General features: G+C 45.4%; 1 protein-coding gene across 3 annotated transcripts in view; it reads left to right on the top strand.

The window, feature by feature from the left end:
• The first annotated feature begins 796 nt into the window (after window positions 1-796).
• The window catches only part of adcy2a (adenylate cyclase 2a), an 840,666-nt gene continuing 824,706 nt past the window's right edge, over window positions 797-16,756 (top strand). Inside the window, exon 1 of one of the 3 annotated variants that reach the window (XM_038797200.1) lies at window positions 797-921. The gene's annotated coding sequence lies outside the window, so the exon portion shown is untranslated. Of the gene's footprint in view, window positions 922-1,504; window positions 1,873-12,444; window positions 12,546-16,756 lie in introns of those variants that run through there. The other 2 variants (XM_038797201.1, XM_038797204.1) reach the window with 2 other exon arrangements.

Here is a 16,756-nt window from a genome sequence, read left to right on the forward strand (position 1 = left end):
CTGGGAAATGGAGACCAAAAATGTTAACTAGGTCCAACTGTTAAATTAACCAGGACCTGGGGGTTTGCCCATCCCAAAACTGCACCTACCCCCACCCAACCCATTAAATTTGCAGCTATGGTGTTTGTTGGTCCAGCTAAATATATATGCTTACAATCTTGTGCATAATGTAGATATTTCCCACATCCTTTCAGTGTTTGGGGAGAGAGTAAAACCAAGAGGCTTCATTGCAACATTAAGTTCAAAAAGTTGTTGTGTTTCCATGTGATTCCTGCAATCATAGAAGAGTGTTTATTCACAAAAAGTTTATTATTTTAAAACACTTTTCTACTTATTTACGGATAGGTACTAAGATAACCGATACCAACTGTGTTGTTTCCCTGGCACAATTGAATTTCAGTGGACAAGTGGAAATTTATCTGCAGGAAGGAGAGCTGAACGTGATTATTTAAGCTGTCGGCTACAAAGCTCCTGACACCCACCCATAGAATCAGAGAATCCGCACAGTGCAGAAGGAGGCCACTCAGCCCATTGCGTCTGCACCGACTCTCTGAAAGACCACCCTACCTGGATCCTCGCAGAGAAAGACGAAGAGTCAATAAAATGGTCTCCGCGTGGCTTCGGGAAATACATTTGGAAGCAGATTAAGAATTGTCTTGAGTTTCACATTGACACGGTTGAGATAACATCGCCCGAACCAGGCAGAGCAGCAGCGCCGGGATTTTGTTTGGGGGATGGGGTGACTTGATCGGGTCCACCTGCGGGGGAGCAGCCGCGCCGCCCACTCACTCGCGCTCTCCTCCCGCTCTTTTTAACCCTCGTGCAGACCGAGGGGTTTTGCTCCCGCTTCAAGCGACCGGTTTGGCTGATTCGTGTCTGATGATTAAAAATAAGACTCGGGGAGCAAAATAATCTCCGCTGGTAAGGTTTGACCGAGTTCTCTTTTGTTTTACTGTGAAGAAGGTTACAGTGTTTTTGTTACTGTGTGTGTGTGTCTGGTTGGTTGGGGGTCTGAGCAGGAACGGCGCCGCTTTTGTGTTTGGGACCCGTCGCTTTGGAGAGGAGTAAAGACTGTGCAATAACTGCGGATTCCAAATAGCCACAGTTTCTTGCTGGATGGAGAACACTTCTTCCCTCGGCAAGAGCGTCCTCATCCTTATTGCAAAGGGCTCTGTGTAACAGGGGCGGGGGGAAATCAGGCTCTCCACCCGGAGAGCGGGCAGCCAGAGACCGGCAGAAAACACTCGCTCCCAGGGCAGCGGAGCAGACAACTCCGTCAGTCCCTTCCCACATGTCAGGCTGTTCGAAGGCGGGCAACAACAGTACGTTTGGTGCAAACTGTCGTGTTTGTGTGAAGTTCAAATGAACGTGAAGTAATTGTTTCCACGCGTCTCCATTTCTAAAACGACCCATAGTTACAGAGGAGCTGGATACTTTTTTTAAATGTCAACTCTCGCTACCCCCCCCCCCCCCAACTTAAAAGAAAAAGAAGCAGGTTAACGTGTGTCAGGTTGGACTTATTGTCGATGTGAAGAGCACGTTTCCGTGCAACGTTCGTGCGCGGCACAAGTGAGGGACGAGGGAAGCGGCTGCTGGCCGATTTGGCTTCTTGCTTGTTGATCGGGGCAGCTTGGCTTCTTGAGCCTGAAGGTTGAGGAGGAATATTCACCCGCCTCCCCCCGCCCCCCAATCGCTGGAAGATCGCTGTTTGGAGTGCTGAATCACATTGGGGTTGGCAGTTTCAAAATTCAGTCCATGCACCCACAGTGTCTCTCTGCCCTAAAGACACAATGGAACGACTGAACTTAAGATGCATTTAAATCATCAGTTCAAGCAAGTTAAATCTTGGAAAGCCTCAATGGGGAAAAAAAGGTAAGCGGGACCTGTCGCCCTGATCACTTCTGCGAGAGCATTTCACCCGTAAACTAAATACAGAGAAGCTGATAGTTCAGAAGGTCGGCGGGGATCTTAATTTGGAAGCGTCTTTATCGAGTGAATGGTTATTGTGGGCGAATGACAATATCGGGTTTAATCTGGTTCGCATCAACGCATTGTACATTTGAGCTGATCGATCAAACGTCGAAACGAAAGATTACCCACTAAATCTTTATGTGGAAGGAGAGAGCTTTGCGCACGTTACAAAGCAAACACGGCTAGTTTGTGATTCGGATGGGTTTATTGTGCTGCGCGCGTACACCATTGAGCAGGAGTGAAATGGCACTGAATCCCACAGTCAGAATATTCGGCCAGAAGTTATTCAAAAGAGCAGCCACAGCGGCGCAATCTTAGTAATTCTGCCCAATAATTTCATTAGTCTCAGCACAGCATTAGTTTTACAGTTTACAGAGAATGATGACTACTTCGGCAAATCAGTCCACCGGGTCTTCGTTTAACTGACTGTGATACTTTGAACTGGTTAGGACATCTCTATTATGTAACTAAGAAATATATACAGGCGGACGGCCCCTCGAGCTGCTCCACCATTCAATAAAACGATAGCTGATATATCATAACTCCACTTTCCGGCTTTATCCCCTAACCCTTTGATATCGACGTTGTGACATTGACGTTGTGCTATATTGTGTTTTGGAAACGTTAAATGGAAAGGTTTTTAATGGCCTTAATTTGCTTCACCATGATGGTGAATAAATGTGTGTTTTTATATGGTCGAAATATCATTGCACAACATACATTCACTTTTTATTACATTTAGAATATCCAGTTTTTTTTTCAATTAAGGAGCCAATTCACCTAGCCTCACATCTTTGGGTTGTGGGGGTGAGACCCAGAGAGAATGTGCAAACTCCACATGGGGAATGGCCAGGATAGAACCCGGGTTCTCGGTGCCGTGAGGCAACAGTGATAACCACCGTGCCACCCTTCACAACATACATTCTCAAAGTATATCACCATACCCATGGATGTGACTTTAAGCATTTCCCCTCCTTCATTTGTCCTCATTAGCAATACATTTTATCCAAAACACAGGTACATAACTTGGCCTTGCAAGACAACATGTTGTTGGGTGTTTGTTCGTTTTGTATTATCAAATTGAATGCCTTGGGCGGAGTTTAACGACGGCCTTGGAGGCCGCTCCTCGCACCTAATTCACCCCCACCCGGGGGGCTAGGAGCGGTGCTCCGTAACTCTTGGCCGCCGGCATGCCGAAAATGACGTGACGGCGGCGCCTATGTGACGTCAGCCGCACTTGCGCGGTTGCCGTCTTCCCCTCCGCTGCCCCGCAAGACGTGGCGGCTTGATCTTGCGGGGTGGCGGAGAGGAAAGAGTGCGTCTCTTGGAGAAGCCGGCCCGGCGATCGGTGGGCACCGATCGCGGGCCAGTCCCCTCCCGAGCACGGCCGTGGTGCTCACTCCCCTCTCCGCCTCCCACAAGCCACAAACGAAGATTTGGGGCGCGATTCTCCGCTGCCCACGACGGGTCGGAGGATAGCGGGAGGGCCTTCCTGACATTTTTCCCGACCTCCCGCTATTCTCCCCCCCACAGCCGCCCCACGACACGAATCGCTGCTCGCCGTTTTTTTACGGTGAACAGCGATTCTCCGCTAGCCGATGGGCCGAGTTCCCAGGCCTTTACGGCCATTTTCACGAACGCAAACACACCTGCTCTCACCGTTCGTGAAAACGGCTGCAAAGTGCCGTTCCCGACAACCATGGCACCGATTGGCACGGCCGCACCACGGCTGTGCCAAGGGTGGCATGGGCCCGCGATCGGTGGGCACCGATCGCGGGCAGCGGGCCCGAAACCTGCGCACTCTTTGTTCCCTGGCCGCCCCGCAGGATCAGTCCGTGGGGCGGCTGAGGGGCATGACGGCCCGTGCATGCACGGGTTTGACGCATATGCGTGATGACGTCATCTGCGCATGCGCGGGTTGGAGCCGTCCAATCCGCGCATGCGCGGCTGACATCATGTGGGTCACGCCGTGACCCTTGGCGCGCGGGCTTAATGACGGTCGCTAAGCCTGCGATGCCGTGCTTCGCGGGGCCGCGCTGATAGCCCTGACCGGGGGAGGGGGGAGAATCGGGTCCCAGGAGGGGGCGCGGAGGCTGCCGTGAAACACGGCCAGTTTCACGGCAGCCTTTACGACTCTCTGCATTTGCGGAGAATCGCGCCCTTGGTGCCGTTCACGATGGCAGCGACCAGGTGTGGTTGCCGCCGTCGTGTACCGGTCGGGAATGTCAGGCTGCTCGGCCCATCCCGGCCGGAGAATCAGCGGTTGGCGTGAAAAATGGCGAGTGGCGATTCATCTGAGTGGGGGGTGGGAGAATCGCGGGGATGCCAGGGCGGCGTGTCGTGAGTCGCCCGGCCCTCCCGCGATTCTCCCACCCGGCGTGGGGAGCGGAGAATTCCGCCCCAGGTGTATGGTACTCTACAACATCATTAACTATTGTGAAGGGACCATCATGTGTGCATATTTCACTAATGTGTAATAACTTTGCGAATACACTAAGCATTAAAATTGACACGTACTCTTTTTCTATAATACTTACGCATTGTTCTGAATTGAAAAGTTATAGCACTGAATCAGTTTGCAGAACATATTTTGAAACAATTGTGTAAATTTCTAAGTTTTAGCTGGAGTTGTGTGGTATGAACTTGACTGACCAATAAGATGATTGTGTAATGGGATTTTGGAACACGCTTCTGCAAACTGAGGCTGCTCAAAAACTCTTCAAACGTTTACAGTATTTTTAAGTTTAACTTTTCATTGAAAAGCTTTCTTTTAAAGTTGAGGCTGATCAATATCTCCACTCATTCACTACTTTTTACTCTCTAGGCAAAATGTGTTAATTTTAAAAGTAACCCAAGAAGGACTTTGTACTAAGGTTCATTTGTGTTTTGCTTTATCCCACTTTCACTCGCTCTAATGAGAATTAATCATTGCTATATATTGAAGTCTAGGCATTATCCCTTTTTGGACATTGTCTTGAGTAACTCCATGCTCATCCAATAGGCTGGATCCATAGTGGTTGTGAGGTACGATGTACAGTTTGTTCATTTCTCTAACATTGAATACTATGCATACACATTTGGGCACCTATTATAGAGGGTACAGTATAGATTTACCAGGGTAATATCAGGATTTGGTATTGCTAGTGATATCCATAAACAAAATTGGTAAATTATAGTTGCAAGGAGTGACATGAAATACTATGGCCATTTCAATTTAAGCAGTGAAAACTAAGAGGAGATTTAATAAATGATTTTAAGAATACTAAAGGTTTTTCAGAGTGAACAGGAAAAGCCAATTTTCTCCTGTTAGGAAGTTAGCGACAAGAAGTCATCAATTTGATGTCCTCACTGATTGAAAAGTGAGGTTATGACAAATCTCTTCATGTGGAGGTTTTTGCTGGAGTGTGACATCTTTTCCACTGGGAATGATTGAGGAAAATATCACTGCATATTTTATAAGAAGGAAATAGATTGTATCTTCCTTTGCTTCAGACATTTATCCAGTGGTATGTTCCTCAACCATTCCTATTGGTAAAAGCACCAGATGTCCTGTTCAATTATTTAAATTGAAGGCCCCTTATTTTCCTGCTTTGCGAATATTTTTATTTACTTTATTCCCCCTGTATGTTTGAATATACAAAATTAACTTTTATGAATTAAAGCAATTTTTGATCTAATTAACTGTGGATTTATCTTTTGCAATAGCCGATACTTGCTTTACATCTTTTTATATATGATTATTAACAGTTTGGGACATTGAAATCTTCTGTCTAGGATCTTTCAAATAACATTTCTATTAAGTCCTTAAAGGATCCTTTATTCAACAATTAAATCAAGTGTGTATGCTACACATTGAATTTAAGCCCCTAATTGTTTTTGAATGGTGGAAATATCAAACACAGTACCAGGATAATATATGAAAAAATAATTGATATCTATACATGCATTAAGCAATATAGTTTGGCAGAAGAAAGCGATAAATACAGATATTGGAGTGTAGTGATTAATAGTAAATCAATTTTGAATAAGAGGGATCTTGTTGAACAATGAGTAGCATCCCTTCTTCTGGGCCCGAAGTTCTTGATTCAAGTCTCACTTCAGGACTTGATGATCGTGGAAGGTGTTCATTAATTGGCTACACTGGTTGATTATCAGCCTGTAAATCCTTTCAATATGCTTGATGGAAGATGGTAAGAGCTCGAGAGTCCTGGTCAGTCATACTGAGGAAGGCATTTGCAAACCCCTGCACTACTTTACTAAGCATAATCATGGACCAATCTAATGGAAGTCCATGGTCGCCGGCGACCTGAAGGAGGAGGAGGATTTTGAATAAGATTCTTAAGATCTTAAATTATCCTCACTGATATAACTTGGTGCTTGTTCCTTTTTAGATTTAAAGCACACTATCCAATCAACACTCCTATTGCAATATTTTGATACATTAAATACCAGCTTGTGTTACAAAGGTCCTTTAGTTGACTTTCCAGCGTTCAACCGTACTGAGGATATCTTTCCACCCAGTTTTAAGCTTCCCTTTTTTTTGAAGTGAACTATTGCAAAAAATGTAATGGTACTGTCAAAATCAACACAGTTTTGAACTCAACTCTGCAGTTCAGGGCTTTATACATCAGAAAATAACACAGACTTTTTAAGTGCCGTGGCTGCAATTAATATATCGAGGCATGAAGATAGCATTTACAATAGTTTTTAAAAATCTGTCTGCTGTAAAGAGAGACATCAGATTATGTTGGTGCACAATGGTTGCCCAGCTACCTTCATTAGCATATCAAACCAAAACAAACCTTGTACTAAACCTAAGATCCCAAGAAAGACGTCTTGTTCTTAAGCCTGGTTGCAACAGAACTTTACAATATATGAAAGTAGCATAAAAAGTGGTGCTGTTATGATGTAATTCTTTAATGAAGAAACAAGAATGTTATATTCTTGTAACCATAATATTAGGAGTATGGAATGCCAAGTTGGAAAAGTGCAAGTATTTTGCTGTTTTACTCCTGGGTAAGATGTTTCACACATACTTCCTCCAACCTACTGTACTGTATTACATTGCATAAACAACATTCTATTTCTCATGTAATGATAGCTGTCACTTTTTTCCTATTGCTACTGTTATCTTGAGGAAGAACAGCCACTCCACCTCTTTTCCTTCTCTATCTTTTCTGAACATGTTGTATATTGAAATGCTTAATTTCCAATTCTAATTTTTCTGCAGTCATATCTCAGTAATTCCTGCCACTCTAGGTCTTGATTATGTATTATTATCTCCTGTTCTCTTGTTTTAATATGAATGCTATTTGCATTGCTATACAGACAGATTGACTTATTTTTAATTGAATTTCCTCTCACTTTATTTTTTTTTAATAAACATTTAAGTGAGGTATTTTTGGTATAGAAATAACAACAAAATAGACAAGATACATGAAACCATAAACATAGTGCAAAAACCGTTAATCTTTCGTACAGGTCCCACCCTTATTACCCCCTACTCTAACCTAGACTACACCACCCCCCCCCACCCCCCCACCCCGGGTCTGCTGACGATTAATTTTTCACAAGGAAGTCGACTAATGGTTGCCACCTCCGGGTGAACCCTAACAATGAACCTCTCAAGGCAAACTTAATTTTCTCCATACAGAGAAAGCTGGCCATGTCCAATAGCCAGGTCTCCGACTTCGGGGGCTTTGAGTCCCTCCATGCCAAAAGTATTCGTCTCCGAGCTACCAGGGAAGCAAAGGCCATAACTTCTGCCTCTTTCTCCTCCTGGATTCCCTGATCCTCTCCGACACCCCGAAAAGCGCCACCTCTGGACCCAGCGCCACCCTTGATTTTAAAATCTTGGACGTGAGTCCGCAAACCCCTGCCAAAATCCTCTAAGTTTTGGACACGTCCAAAACATGTGGACACGGTTCGCCGGTCCTCCCGCACATTTTACGCACCTGTCCTCCACCCCAAAGAATCTGCTCATCTGGGCCACTGTCATGTGAGCCCGGTGAACAACCTTAAATTGTATCAGGCTGAGCCTGGTACATGTTGCAGACGCGTTGACTCTACTCAATGTGTCTGCCCATAGGCCATCCTCTATCTCACCTCCCAGCACCTCTTCCCACTTGCGCTTCAGCTCCTCGGTCTGCATCTCCTCCGACCCCATAAGCTCCTTATATATGTCCGAGACGCTCTCCCCTACCCACCCTCTGGAAATTACTCTATCCTGAATCCCCCTCAGCGGTAGGAGCGGGACGGTTGCCACCTGTTTACGAAGGAAGTCCCGCACCTGCAAATATCTGAATTTGTGTCCCCTCACCAGCCCAAACTTCTCCACCAGCACCCTCATACTCGGAAAGCTCCCCTCTGTGAACACATCCCCCATCCTCTCAATCCCCGCTCTCCGCCATACCCGGAACCACTCATCCATACTCCCCAGGGCAAACCGGTGGTTATCACAAATTGGGGCCCAGACCGATGCTCCCACATGCCGCCTCCACTGTCTCCAGACTCTCAAGGCTGCCTCCACCACGGGACTGGTGGAGTACCGCGCCTGCGGGAGCAGCAGGGGCGCAGTTACCAACGCCCCCAAACTGGTGCCCTTACAAGAATCCACCTCCATCTGCACCCACACCGACCCCACCCCCACCACCCACTTAATGATCATGGCTATGTTAGCCACCCAGTAGTAGTTGCTGAAATTTGGCAGCGCCAGCCCGCCCTCTCCCTGGCTCCGCTCGAGCATTACCTTCCTTACCCGCGGGGTCTTGCCCGCCCAGACGAAACCCGTGATCACCCTGTTGACCCGCTTAAAAAAGGACCGCAGAATAAAAATGGGGAGACATTGAAATACAAATAGGAACCTCGGGAGGACCGTCATTTTCACCGTTTGTACGCTCCCGGCCAGCGACAACGGGAGCGCGTCCCATCTCCGGACATTGTCCTTCATTTGGTCCACTAGCCTGGCCAGATTCAATTTATGCAGCTGGTCCAATTCCCGTGCCACATGGATGCCCAGGTACCTGAAACTGTCCCCTACTGACCTAAACTGCAGCTCCCCCAGTTGCCCCTCCTGTCCCCTCGCCTGAACCACAAATATCTCACTCTTATTCATGTTTAACTTATACCCTGAAAACCGGCCGAATTCCCTTAAAATCTTCATGATTTCCTCCATCCCCTCCACTGGGTCCGAAATGTACAGATGCAGGTCATCCACTCAAAGCGAAAACCTGTGCGCCCCCCCTCCCCCCCCCCCCCCCCCCCCCCCAGCCCATTAAAGCTCTCAGATCAATTGCCAACGCCACTATAGCCAGAGCAAACAACAGTGGGGAGAGGGGGCACCCCTGTCTCGTCCCCCAGTGCAGTCTAAAGTAGTCCGAAGTTGTCCTATTCGTCTGCACACTTTCCACAGGAGCCTGATACAGTAACCTGACCCAGTCAATAAAGCTCCGCCCGAATCCGAACCGTTCCAGTACCTCCCACAGATAATCCCATTCTACCCGATCAAAGGCCTTTTTTGCATTCATTGCGACCACTACCTCACCTCCCTCCCTTCCGGGGGCATCATGATCACATTTAGCAGTCTTCTTACATTGGCCACCAACTGCCTACCCTTAACAAACCCCGTCTGGTCCTCCCCAATAACATCCGGAACACAGTCCTCAATCCGGGAGGACAAGATTCTGGCCAGCAACTTGGCATCCACATTCAGAGGGAGTTTGGCCTGTAGGACCCACACAGCTCCGGGTTCTTGTCCCGCTTAAGAATCAGCGAAAGCATTGCCTGTGACATCGCCGAGGTCAGCTCCCCTCTTTACCCTGCCTCATTAAACATCCTCAACAACACTGGCCCCAGTATCCCGAGAACCTTTAATAAAACTCCACTGGGTACCCGTCCGGTCCCGGGGCCTTACCCGCCTGCATGGCCTTCAAGCCCTCCACTACCTCTTCCCGCCCAATTGGCGCCCTCAGCCCTTCTACCTGCTCTCCGTCCACCGTTGGGAAATTCAGCCCCTCCAAGAAGCGCCTCATCCCCTCGGGCCCCGTAGGGGGTTCCGACCTGTACAGCCTGCTGTAAAAATCTCTAAATGCCTTATTCACCCCTACCGAATCACCGACCAGGTTCCCCTCACCGTCCTTTACTTTCCCTATCTCCCTAGCTGCCTCCCTCTTCCTAAGCTGCTGTGCAAGCATTCTGCTGGCCTTCTCCCCATGTTCTCTCACTTTATTTTTAACCATATTTTATATATTGCACATAACATTATTTATTCCCTGGTCATTTAAGACCTCCCTTAGTTTTGTCCATCCTGTGATGGCCTTTCCTGTTTGTTTATGTGGTGATTGTTCCTTTAAGCGCAACAAAGCAGAAGAGGATCACAGGTTTTCTTAATTAGAAACACAAACTATATTTATTAATAAGTCTGTGAACATGCATCATTACAGTTTATTTTTAGACTTGTTTTATTTCTTGCAGGTTGTCCATGCTAACCTCGCCGATACTAGCAGTAAGCCTTTGCCAACTCCCTGTTTATCCTATCCATTAGGCCACTGGCCTTGATCGATGTTTAGGTGCAGCACGTCTGATTGTCCACCCATTTTCTGTCTGGGCACTATGTCAGTGTCCCATGAAAAGGAATCTCTTTCCAATACCAGTCCTTTAGCCATGTGTTAATTCGTCTAATCTATCCATACCAATTTGCATGTGGTTTGGGCAATAATCTAGGGATTATCACCCTTGATATTTAGTTTTAATTTAGCCTTTTAATTTAGTTTACAACTCCTGCTGTTCCCACAGCAGGATGCCCATCCTGTTCCCAACTACGGCAGTTTTTCAGAGATACAAGGAAGCTTAGATTGTTGAATGCTTGGTTGGCTCCCTGATGCATTGCTGTCTCCTTCACCTCTTCTGCTTCCGTGGACCGTTGCTAGATATGGGCTATTACCTGCCTGGCAGTGGTTGGTAGCCTGTTCGAGTGATTAAAGGCATTAAGCCCATATTCTTTGATTGCAATGAAATATTTTGAACGGTAAATGACTGTATACTGTGCTAGCACCTCGGCAATTCAGCTGAGGTAGTTGAACCGCGTTGACATCAGTCATTATAAAGTGGGGAAGTAGCAGAGAAAAGTCCTTGCAGAGCAAGAGACCTGACATGAACGAATCTTTGTTCTGAAATAACCCTCAGAATAAGTGGTAGTGGTGTAAATTTTGGGTGTCTGTGCAGAGCATAACCTGCCAAGTCTATTTGACTGAACAGACCACACTTTGAGGGCACAGGCCCGGTAATTCTCTGGTTCGGACCACCAGGGAAGAGGAGCAGCCCATTTAGAAGAACGCAGCAGAGTGCCACAGAGGTGTTGGCCGAGGGGAGGAAACAGAAGAAGGGACAATTTTCATGAGAGTAAATGTAGGGAAAGGATCAGCTTTCTCGACCTGTTTCAGCAGCAGTGTTGTGGAGGGCTGTGCAGAGAGAGTCAACATTTCAGGTCAATGACCTTTCATCAGAACTGGGATTTTGAACAAGAGGTAGGTGGGGCAAGGACAAATGAAGGTCTGTGATAGAGTGAAAGACAGGAGAGATTAAATGGCAGAAGAAGCTTACAGGGCTAAAGGGAATGGTGATGGGGCAAGAAAAGAAACAAAAGATGTTCCTAGGTCGAGTGAGCTACTGTCAGAAAGCAAAAATCAGAGAGAAACCAAAACATGCAAAGAAAAAGAAACAAAATGGGGAAACAAAGTTTACGGTTTGAAGTTGTTCAATTGATGAGTCTGGAAGACTGCATCTAATTGACAGATGAGGTGCTGTTCCTCAAGCTTACTTTGCTCTTCACTAGAACAGTGCAGCAGGCCAAGGACATATGTCAGCTTGAGAGCAAGATGGAGAATTAAAATGACAGGCCAGTAGAAACTCAGAGGCGTGCTTGTGGACTGATCAGTGTTAGATGTGTTAGATGCTGTGGTATGAAGAGGCAAGAGTTCAGCTCCTTTTTCACCAACACACCTTTAATGGTTCAAACTCACTCTGCACAGAACTCTACAGATCATCACAAGCTCCAGAGTCCACCTGAAGCCCTTTACATATCAGTGTCAATCATTGAACACTTAACATAAATGAGACAATCATTGAACATTTAACATAAATGAGACAACTAATTGCAATGTCTCTTAACCCATTACTTAACAATCAGAGGTATTCTGCAAAGCTGTCACCCAATCTGTCTTTGGTCTCCCCAATGTAAAGGAGACCACGTTTGAGCATTGTCATTCAAGCTCTTCTGTCTTCCACTGTATCACAGACTTTCCTTTTGTCCTTGTTCCACCCACCCTTTGTTTAAAAACAATGACACCTTTAACTTGTCAAGTGAAAGGTCACCGACCTGAAACATTAACTCTCTTTCTTTGTCCACAGATGCTGCCTGACCTACTGAGTTATTTATTCTTTCATGGAAGTGTGTGTTGCTGGCAAGGCCAGCATTTGTTGCCCATCCCTAATTGTCCTTGAACTGATTGACTTTCTTTGCCTTTTGGAATCAACCACATAGCTGTGGGTTCGAATTCATATGTAGGCCAGAACAGGTAAGGGTGGCAGATTTCCTTTCCTAAAGGACACAGTAAACCAGGTGGGTTTTTACAACCATCAGTTATAGTAATGGGGCGACGAAACTAAGACTAGCTTTCAATTTTAGATTTCATTAATTGAATTTAAATTCCACTAGTTACCATGTATCTGGGTATCCCCAGAACATTAGCCCTGAACTTCTAGATTACCAATCTAGTATCATTACCACTATGGCAACATTGCCCATATTTTCAGCATTTTCTGTTGTTGTTCCTATATGAGGGTATTTGGTTGCGTGAGGCCACAATCAGATTAGCCATGATCTTATTGAATGGCAGAGCAAGCTCATGGATCCAAATAGCCTATTTCCACTCCTAACTCTTGCGTTCATAAATTGCAGTGAAGATGGATGTTTCCAGAATTTGACTGTATTGTTTTCTAAAAGCACATGGTTTCAAAGTAACAATCAATAAGTTAAATTTTCAAAACCTAGTGTGAGCTTCGTTAATGTACGTTCAGGAGGAATGGTTAAATACATTTGAAAGTGTGCAAAACAGAGGAGTAACATTTTCAGTTGCTGAAGCTTGTGATGCTGAATTGAAATGCGTGAGAGTTTTTTTATATAATTAAAATCACATTGGTAAACGTGAGTGCAATATTTCCTTAGTTTTCTTGCTAAGAATGAACCATGCAAAGGCATGCAAATTCTGAGCAAATAATTCGGCCTTTAAATGCAAAACATCTGTTTGAATTCTAGCATGCAGAGAAATGGAATTTATCCTTGGGCATGAGGCACAAAATGTTCATTTCTAGTTTATTTGGCTTTCTCTTTCATGATTCCCGTACAATTAAAATTCTGGAGGTGAGTATCCAATTTTGTGATTTGGAGGAGTGAGAAGAGGATGAGAGAAAGGTGTAAGGCAGGTTAATTTACCCAAGAGGTGAGGCAGTGCTTGCCCATGCAGTTGTGTGTTCAAATCCCAGCACACTTCTGTGGGAATATTTAAGGACAATTACATTTTTAAGCTTTGTTTTACAGGAAGGCAGTGACAAGAAAGGCAAGTTTCTCATTTTCACAAGAAACTGACAGCAGAATGAAAGCACTAGATTTATTTTTTTCCCCTCACAAGATTACCCAAAATAAAGGTACATGGTCTTCTGGGACTCCTGCGAATAGCACTATGTTCTTCCTGAGCCACAAGAACTTCATCCAATGAATGGCTAGTGACCATGAAAATGGATTTTACAAATGAATGCTTGCTTCCTGGGTAGCAGTTATGACTCCTTTGTTTTATGGCAATCCTCTGTAGTGGCTTTACTACACAGGAAACCAAAGTAATACCTCCTGGGCTCACGAGATTGCTCTCTTCAACCCCTGTTTTTGAAAATATTGAGATAGACATAACCGGCAACTGACAGAAAGTAGAATTATTGACTGCTGCCACTGCTGGGACTATGGAAATGAAATGAAAATCGCTAATTGTCACAAGTAGGCTTCAAATGAAGTTACTGTGAAAAGCCCCTAGTCGCCACATTCCGGCACCTGTTCGGTTATGCAAAAGGAGGCAGTTGGTCAAAGATAAATAAAGCAGAACACAAATTAAAGCAGGCATTCTAGAATAGTGATTGTCATACTTTTTTTGTGGGATTGTGAATGCATTGACAGATCTCAGGAGCTTCTGTTGTACCTTAAGAAAGACAGGCCTGCTGCCCAAAAAAGCTGGTATTATTGCAGGGGGAGATTTTGTGAAATAACATGTTTGTCGTCAATGAAGCAAGCATATGGAAACCTGATTTAGGGCAGACATTAGATTTGGGAAAAATCTGGAAACTTAGATTTTGCAGTTTTGCAAATTAATTTTTGAGAAATGAAAAATATTCAGAATTTTCAGAAATGCAGAATCTTTCAGCAGCAGATTAATGCGTGAGAGTTCTAATAGCCATTGGATTGTGCCCAATCTATGAAAGGAATCGGATGAATCTATTACTATAATATGACATTGATAGAACAGCAGCGTAGTGTTTGTTGTGGAGAAAAGTATAGCTATCTGACTTTAGTGTGCTTCACTTGTCCACTCATGAGAAACCAGTAGAAGAGTCTTGGAGTAAAAATCTAGTCCTTTATTAAAAGCTATAGCAAGGGCTATTAGCATTCCAAATTGGGAACCCAGAGAGAACAGATTCAAGGATAGTACAGACAGTCATAATTTGAGATTTGATTACAAGAAATTAGCATATACTAATCATTTATTCCTAGTTATCCATGTCTTTTTTTTTATAAATGTTTTTTATTGAGTTTTCATATTTCATATATGACAAATTACAAGTTATTAGAGAGAGAGAAAAAAAAAGGAAAACACAAAATTTTTTTACATGAATATTTACAGGTAAGCATCTTCATAACAATAATTGTGGCCGCCCCCTTTAGCCAGCATACATATTTTACATTCCCCAATATGGCCGAGGCACATGTTTATAGGCATTTATTTATAGTTTGGTTTTGGGCCTTGGCTTGCCATCAAACCCCCATACCGAGCCCGTAGCCCCCCCCCCCCCCCCCCCCGGCTACCTTCCCCCGATTCCCGCCCATTTTCCCCTGGTTCTTGGCCACCCGACTATTCTTCCTCATGTACGTTGGCCACAAACAGGTCCCGGAACAGTTGCATGAATGGCTCCCACGTTCTGTGGAAGCCGTCGTCCGACCCTCGGATGGCGAATTTGATTTTCTCCATTTGGAGAGATTCCGAGAGGTCGGACAGCCAGTCTGCAGCTCTGGGTGGTGCTGCTGACCGCCAGCCAAACAGGATTCTACGGCGGGCAATCAGGGAGGCAAAGGCAAGGGCGTCCGCCCTCCTCCCCAGGAATAGATCTGGCTGGTCTGAAACCCCGAAGACCGCCACTATCGGGCATGGCTCCATCCTCACCCCCACCACTTTGGACATTGCCTCGAAGAAGGCTGTCCAGTACTCCACAAGTCTGGGGCAAGACCAGAACATGTGGGCGTGGTTGGCCGGGCCTCTCTGGCACCGCTCACATTTGTCCTCCACCTCCGGGAAGAACCTACTCATACGGTTTCTCGTTAAGTGGGCTCTATGTACCACTTTTAGTTGCGTCAGGCTGAGCCTTGCGCACGTGGAGGTGGAGTTGACCTGACCCTGTTATCCATGTCTAATCATTACTATTGATTGAGGTTCCGTCATGTACAGTATATGAGAATATTTAACCAATCATCGTGGTGCTTTGTCGTGGATGGTGTCCAGTTTCTTGAGTGCTGTTGGAACTGCATTTACCCAGACAAGAGGAGAGAACTCCCTCACACTCGTGACTTGTGCCTTGTAGATAGTGGACAGGCTTTGGTGAGTCAGGAAGATATTTACTCACTGCAGTAGTCCTTGCCTTTGTCCTGCTTTTGTAGCCACTGTATTCATATGGCTAACCCAGTTCAGTTTCTAGTCAATGGTAGCCCTCAGGATGTTGACGGTGGGAGATTCAATGCTAGTAATGCCGTTGAATGTCAAGAGGCGATGATTAGATTATTTTTTATTGGAGATGGTCATTGCCTGGCATTTGTGTGGCATGAGTGTTAATTGCCACTTGTCAACCAACCGTGCATATTGTCCAGGTCTTGCTACATTTGGACATGAATCTGTGAACTTGTGAATGGTGCTGAACAATAATGTAAACATCCCCACAAGGAAAGTCATTGATGTAGCTGCTGAAGATGGTTGAGCCGAGGACACTACTCTGTGGAACTCTGAAAATGATGCCCTGGAGCTGGGCGATTGAACACCAACTACCACAATCAGCTTCCTTTGTGTTAGGTATGACTCCACCCAGTGGAGAGTTTTCCCCCACTAATTCCCATTGACTCTAATTGATTGACTCTAATTTTGCTAGGGCTGCTTGATGCCCCACTCTGTCAAATGCTACCCTGATGTCTGGGGAAGTCACCCTCTTTTCACCTCTGGAGTTCTGCTCTTTTGTCCACTTTTGAATCAATTCTGTATTTAGGTTTGAACCTGAGTGACCCTGGCAGAACCCACGCTGATCATCAGTGAGCAAGTTATTGCAAAGCAAATGCTGCACTGTTAATGACCCCTTTTGTCGTTTTACTGATGATTGAGAATAGACTAATGGGCAGAAATTGGCTTTATTGGATTTGTCCTTTTTGTGTACAGGACATACCTGGGCACTTTTCTGCATTGCTGGGTCAATGCCAGTGTTGTAG

This window comes from Scyliorhinus canicula, chromosome 5 (genome assembly GCF_902713615.1).
Source record: "Scyliorhinus canicula chromosome 5, sScyCan1.1, whole genome shotgun sequence".
Classification (NCBI taxonomy): Eukaryota; Metazoa; Chordata; class Chondrichthyes; order Carcharhiniformes; family Scyliorhinidae; genus Scyliorhinus; species Scyliorhinus canicula.